Consider the following 7,206-nt stretch of genomic DNA (forward strand, 5'->3'; position numbering starts at 1 on the left):
CGGCCTCTCGCGGAGCTTCGGTCTCGGTTCCGGGTACGGCGCGCTGGCGTGGCTTTGCCGGGCCGGCTCCCACACGGAGAGCCGGCGTTGTTTCCTTGGGGGAGCCACCTGTTACTCTGTAATCGATGTCTTTCGTAGTGGAAACAAACGCGCGAGGAAGATCGTGGGGGTCGTAACAGGACGCCGTTTGAAACGCAGTTGTTTACGTTAGTCTCGCAGGGCAAAGCTCTAATGTTTTGTGAGCACTGACTAATATAAGATGGAGTTGTAGCTGACACACAGAAGTGGTAATGGCAAATCTTAGTTTGCATTATAGATTATACAGTTTAGTTAGTGTAGAAATTCCCTTGTGAAAAGAGTGGTTTTTTACATAAATAACTAGCAGCTTTCATTGATGTCGGTGTAACTAACCAGCAGCGATGTGTTCCTTATCCTTGTGTGTGTGCTGCTGTGCTTTTGGGTGTCATGTTCTTTCTGTCGGTTGCAAGCTGCCAAGCTCCACTCTGCAGCACTTAAAACTTTTTCATCGGTTGGAATTGGCTAAGGAGGGTCTTTTGCACAGAGACTGGCATAGCTACGTTGATTCTTGAAGTCCTGTTTCAGTGTGCTCTCCTCTTCATGCTTGGTGCTTTTTTCATCAGGGTGTTACACATAATCATATTTGTTGACTGAAGACGAGAGTTATGTGGAATAGCCCTACAGGGGAGGACATGAAATGCTGCATCGAGGACTATGAAATAAAGCAATGTTTGATTATTAAAGGAATTAGTTTTGCTAATCCTGCCACTTGATAGAGCTCCATATGGCTGCTTCTCAGCATCAGAGATGACTTCTGTTTACTTGGACTCTTTTAAACAGGGAGTATGCTACCCCTTGTGCTTCTGTCCTTGCTTGTTGTCTCTCTTTCCAGGTTTTTCTCTCCAAAATACAGTTCTGTTCCTTTTCTATATACGGTTTAGGTCCCTGCTTGTAAGAGAAACATACAGAGAGAGAATGAATGAAGAACAAAGTTGACAACCATTTTTGTTAAAACTAAAGTATTTTTTCAGGGTAACTTATTTTTAATTCCTTCTTTTCCATCCTGTTTAACATTTCTCTGGTCAGGTGAGTGTATTGACTGGCAGTAGCAGAGAGGTGGCTTGATTCAGCTAACCTTTTTGTAATTCAGATATCAAATATGGGAAATCCAGTATTTCTGTGCCTGAGCAAGTTACTGTTAATGTTTGTGTGATGGAATTAATGACATTAATGAGTTCTGTGCTTATTTTACTATAAATGCAAAAGACTAGGCAGGGGTGGAAATAGAGCACAGCTTTAGAAGGAATATTCCAGCATTCCTCTGCCAAAACAGTTAATTTCTGTATTTGTGTAAGTGGGGACAATTCCTAAAACATTCTACTGTTTTCTGAAGACGTGCTACCAAGGAGAGAATTGCACTTTAAAGAAGGAAACAACTTCAGCGCTGCTTTAGTTGTGGGTGTCAGCGTGGTCTTAGTTATTTGCTGTTAATGCCTTCATTATAAGCATATTGGGTCTCGTGTCAAGAAGTGCTCTTCCTCTCAAAATGAAGAGTCCGGAAGAATGGTTATTTACATCTTCATTTTCAGCAACATCTTCACTGGAAGGTTTAGCTGCTCTAGTGATTATTAGATTCTACCCATGTTTCTGTCCTGATAAAACCCCTAGTATATGTCTGAACAAAACTGCTAGCTTCCCCCTGCCCCCGTGGAACTAATATAAACTACACTTTTCAAAGAACTGGGTTCTTAATAGAGTAAGTTCTGCATCTATGCTAGGAATTAGACTAGTCTATGGTAAGAGTTCTGTTTGTAGTTATTTGTAGGTATAAAACTTTCAGACAGGCTTGAGGGGTTTTCCCGACATACCTATCTACTTAATATTCTCTTTTGGGTTTTCAGCATAAGGCTATGACTAGTTGATCACTCGTGCATAGGCTTTTAACTGGGATAAGTTTTCTGTAAATCTCTTACCAAAGCAGGCTGCAGGAATAGAAAATAGTAAAAGATACAGATATTGAGATGGTGCTCAAAAGCAAAAAAATGGAAGAAGATTAAGAGGAGCAATTTTAAATGGATTCATATTTCTAACATAGGAAGTGCTGGTAGCTAGTGGAAAGGAGACGATCCAGAGAATAATCTGGGTATAACAGTGATGTTCAACTAAACAAAGAATCCACCGTGTGGGTAGGCTTTTTTTTTTAAAGCAAATTATTCTTTGGATTATTGGTCTATTACTTACAGTGCTAGAAGTAATGTCTGTTTCACATAGCTCTTGAAACTCTACAAGTAGATTGCTGTAGCTGGACATGGTAAGACGCCCTGCAGACTCGGGCTCATTTTGCTTCCCTAAAGGAGATCAATTGGAAGGCAGCATTGTAGGAAAAACTTTGAAAGGGATGCTGTCTATTGAAGTACTTGCAGGAATTTTGGTACAGAAGGCATGAAACCAGGGGCGCAGTCGCTTTGTTAGACTGAAAAAGTAATAAACTGGGCAAGTAATAAAAATAGGTTTGATCTATGAAGATGTGAAACATTTTAGTAATCCCTGTTTTTTAACAGTAAACTTTTATTTTATCTAAATTTTTTTTTCTAGAAAAGCTGTATGGATTGCTATAGAACTAGCACATTTATGGCATCAGAAAATATGCAAGTGAGAAATTATTTTAATATGGAAAGATAAAAACTTAGTTCAGAAAACACCATGTTTGAAAGATAAAATCCTTCACCAAGTTCCTCATATTGGAGCTTTCTGAAGAATTTGTATGAAGCCAAGGAATTATTGTTTCTGGTATTTCAAATGGGAAAACTTTTTTTGCAGGTGGCCAAGTTAGATTATGTATATGTAATAAAGAAGCAAAAGGGGAAGGAGCTGATTTTTCTCCCTCCCCACTTCCCTTTCTGACATCTTATTTGCAGGTAAGCTTGTGGAAATTTACTAAGGTCTAACTAAAGTGTGTGAAAGGACTGAACACAACATGCACAAAGTTAGCTGTTTAGTCTAGAACCTGGTTTTTCATACGTTATGGATGCTACTCAACAGTGCTGTAGGAAATAACTGGTTTGTTTTGTGACTAAATATTGAAGTTGCTTTAGTTGTGACTAAATATTGAAGAATGCTTTCTGCTTTAAAAGACAAGCTGTAAACACTTTACCTGGCAAATATTCTTTAATTCTTTATGGTGAAAAATTGCAAAGATTAACTTGCTTAGCACATTCTTCTGAAAAGAAAGTATTAAATTTCATGTTCAGTTCTTTAGTAATCCTGCAGGAATTTAATTTACAGTTCTTGACTATGCTGTCCAACCTTTGTACACTCCATCTACATACTGCCACCTGTGTGGCTGCTTCTCTGCTGTTCACCCAAAACTGTTCTCTTTGCCTCCTAGAATTGCTAGCAAGGAGCCTAATATAGGAAGTCATTTTGTGTTTGTTAGCATGAGCCCCCATCCATGCTGTGCAACACCCCTTAATACTGGTGTGCTTCATGAGATAACCGATGCTGTAGAATGTGATCTAGACTATTGCAATTACAGATGGCTTTTGTTTTCTTGTGAGGTGGCCTAGATCTGTTTGTGTGAAATGAATTCTCAATGGCTTGTTTACATATATAGCTGTTTGGGCCATAGACTGACTTCAGGTTCTTAGAGATTTTTGTGGTTTCCTGTTTCTGATCTGTTTTGAGGCTTGGGGCAGGGAAGGGGGGGAGGTGGTGGAAGGAGGCCTTAAACAGTCTCTGCCCCTGAAGGTGCTTGGAACTTAAGTGCTTTGCTTAGCAGTAGAGGAGGTTAGAGAGTAACTGGCTGATATGCAGGTTCTTACAAATCCTTTCGTTAGCTTTAATCCCTACCTGAATTTGGAATTAGAATCCTGGAAATTAGTGGCAGAAAATACCACCGTATATGTAAGGTTGTGAAATTTAGGAAAAGGCATTTGCATTAACTAAAATGTTTGGGTCAACATTGCTCTGTATGTGAGAAATTAATTTTTGTAGAAACAAAATCAGTCTTGTGGATAAAATACCTTTATTCCCTAAATGAAGAGTCAAAACAATCTAACGTAGATGTGTTCTCTGTGCTTCCAAATCCTTGAGCCTATTGGTTATATTTTTGCTGATATAACATGAATCTGATTTCCTCATTAGTCACTTATGAATAAACTGTGTTATAGATTTACTGCAGAAAGTAAGGAACTGGTGGTAGGTGATCAGTTCAGTTATGAAGGATGTAGAGTGTCAGAGCCGAGCTTTGTTTCTGGTGTTTTGAGATTATTTTATATGAACAATACAGAATCTCTCCCCAAACTTTAAAACACTTCTTTGTATACGATGAACTTTGTGAGGATGTACATCCAGAAAGCTTAAGAAGAAAAATCAATTAATTTTGATTCTTCTTCAAAGTTAATCTTCTTGATTATGTTTTGAAGACAGGACTTGTATCTTCCAAAATTTATTTCGAACATGAGGCAAACAACTGCCAACTAGATAGTAGAGTCTTTTTTAACAACCTACTTGTGTCTTACAGTAATACAAAGAAAAGTCCTTGAAAAAAAAAATTTACTAATCAAATTCCCATAGGTGGTTAGAGCATGGTATTATGTCAGGCTTAGCCAGGGCTTTATATATATTTGCTCTGAAATAATAACTGTATTTTATGATGATTTATTACAAGTATTTTCAACATTACCTTCATATTACTATAATTTTTCTTTAAATTGTATTAGGGCTGTTAATATATCAAGCAGACTACATCAACTTGAATTTTTTCATATTTCTGTTTCCCACTACTGCAAAGGTCCCAGCCAGTTTAGGTAGAATAGTGTCTTTGAAGAATTATCTGCTCCAAGGTTTCCCCTTCCATTAACACTTACAATCTTTAATCTTGAAGTGTATTACCAGGACTTTATTTTTAAAGAAGCCTTCTTTTCTTTTAAATGATGGTCATTTCTATCAAGATACTTTGTTAAGAGATTTTTTTGGGAGGATAAGTTTTATGCAGTGCTTCAATCAATGCTTACCTTCCAGCATTTGAGAGGTTTCAAATGACACTGCACATGAAGGTGAGCATAGTTGTTTCGGTGGATCAGAGCCTAAACTTCTTTAATCAGTTAGCATGGCAGTCTGTTTAAACAGCAAAAAAAAAAATCCTCCTTTTATACAACAGAACGCTTTTGAAACTTGCATGGTTTATTCATAAAAATGGTCTATTAAGCCACAGATTTTTCATGTGGCAGCTTCTGAGATCAAAAAATTTCACTCCAGATAGATGTATGACTTCAGATTCTTTTGCAAAACAAAGTTGTGTTAAAACAGCTTTTATAATTGAAATGAGATTTCCATCTGTTCTTGTAAATGTAGTAATCAGTAACCATTTATGAATCTTGATCAAAGTATAGATTTTGACAAATTATTTGGCTTCAGACTGTTTTGCTGACTGTAATGGTCGGTTTCTTCAAGAAGTGGAGTTGATGGGCAATTTATTGGGTTATGAGCTAGATCTTAAGTTCTCTACAGCAATCTTTGCATACCATTTGATGATGAGGTTTGAAAGAGTGCTGGTGCAGCTCTGCAGAATATAAACACAAACCACTGTGCTACAGAAGATTAATGTTTGATGTTAATGCTTTTTTTTAATATCTACAAATAACGAATACTTGGAGTAGGGTTTGTTTACTGCAGTTTGAAGAAAATGGCTTACTATGATCTTCAAAGAGCTTCTCTGTAGAAAAAAACATCCTGTTGTCCTGGGAAAATATCTTTGGCATCTTTGTAACCTAGTATAGTTTTTAATAAATACCTTGTTTGTTTTTTGGAGAGGGGTGTTTGTTCTTAGAAATGCCTGTTGGTTTTATTTGTTATGATTTTGTGTTAGACATTTGAATTATCTGCCTTAAGAAAGGTTGAACAAGATCTGTCATTTCGATATAAACTTCACTTCTTGTGATATACTAACGATTAAGTAGCTTGTTTAATTAACTGCTTTGTATAGTACCTAAAAACAGGAGATTTTTTTAAAATGCCTTAATATCACCCCTTTTGATCAGATTATTTTTTTGACTAGGTTTTTTAACGCTACATTTTCCGCACTCTGCTGCACAGAGATAAGTCATTAAAGTATGACTTAATGTTTTCATCCCAGAGAAGACTAGGTATTTGCCAATGTAGCATTCAGTTACAATATTTTTTTTGTTAATATATTCCTTCTTTTCAATGAGTTAATGTTGAGTGTCGTTCTTTAAAGCCTTTGGCAATTTTTTCTTCAGATTTCAGAATCTGAAAGCATGCTTCTAAGTTTGGTTTCCTTACTGTTCGGTCTAGTGGTATTCCTTCTTGATTGGGGAGATAACGTAATCTTCTATCAAGCGGAAAGTGTGAGCAGAGTACATGTTTTTAAATACGTCCTAATTACTATGGTGTTTTAATTTTTTTTTAATATGGCTGTATGTATTTGAGTGTCAAAGTTAACCTGTTAGGTGGGCGAACAGTTTACTAGTTGTGTAGTGCATTCAGAAGTACTAGTGAGGCTTGGCTTAATCTGAGTTTTGTCCCTCAATCATATGCTTGATTTTATGTTATAAGAAGACAGTCTACAGCATCTAGTGACACTTTTTAAGGCATATGAATGGATTTTATCTTTTTTTGGCAATTATTTTAATTTCTTAAATGTGGTAATAATGTTGGCAAATAGAAGTATTATTAAGTTATTTAAATTATCTGACAAACTTCTAAGCTTATATAAATGGAAACTGGCGTGCAGTGGAGTTTTATAACTTATTCTGTATATTGTTTCTCTCTATATACACACATATGTACAATTGGTAATAGAAAGAGGTTACTTAGCAGAAAGTCTGACAGTCCATTTTTAGACAGAAGTCCAGAGCATAAATAGACATGAGGGACCTTATTGGCATCACAGAGACGTGGTGGGATGGCTCCTGTGACTGGAGTGTTGGGATGGAGGGATACAGGCTCTTTAGGAAGGACAGGCGGGGACATGAGGAGGGGGTGTTGCCCTCTATGTCAATGACCAGCTGGAGTGCATGGAGCTCTGCCTGGGGATGGATGAGGAGCTGACTGAGAGCTTATGGGTCAGAATTAAAGGGAAGGCAGGGACAGGTGACATTATGGTGGGGGTCTGCTGCAGGCCACCCGACTAGGAAGACCGAGCGGATGAGGCCCTCTATAGACAGA

General features: G+C 37.3%; 1 protein-coding gene across 1 annotated transcript in view; it reads left to right on the forward strand.

The window, feature by feature from the left end:
• Nucleotides 1-2,867: 2,867 nt before the first annotated feature.
• Nucleotides 2,868-7,206, forward strand: part of PDPK1 (3-phosphoinositide dependent protein kinase 1) — a 34,547-nt gene continuing 30,208 nt past the window's right edge. Inside the window, exon 1 of the mRNA XM_009286514.2 lies at nt 2,868-2,936. The gene's annotated coding sequence lies outside the window, so the exon portion shown is untranslated. The remainder of the gene's footprint in view (nt 2,937-7,206) is intronic.

This window comes from Aptenodytes forsteri, unplaced genomic scaffold (assembly GCF_000699145.1).
Source record: "Aptenodytes forsteri isolate BGI_AS27 unplaced genomic scaffold, ASM69914v1 Scaffold55, whole genome shotgun sequence".
Classification (NCBI taxonomy): Eukaryota; Metazoa; Chordata; class Aves; order Sphenisciformes; family Spheniscidae; genus Aptenodytes; species Aptenodytes forsteri.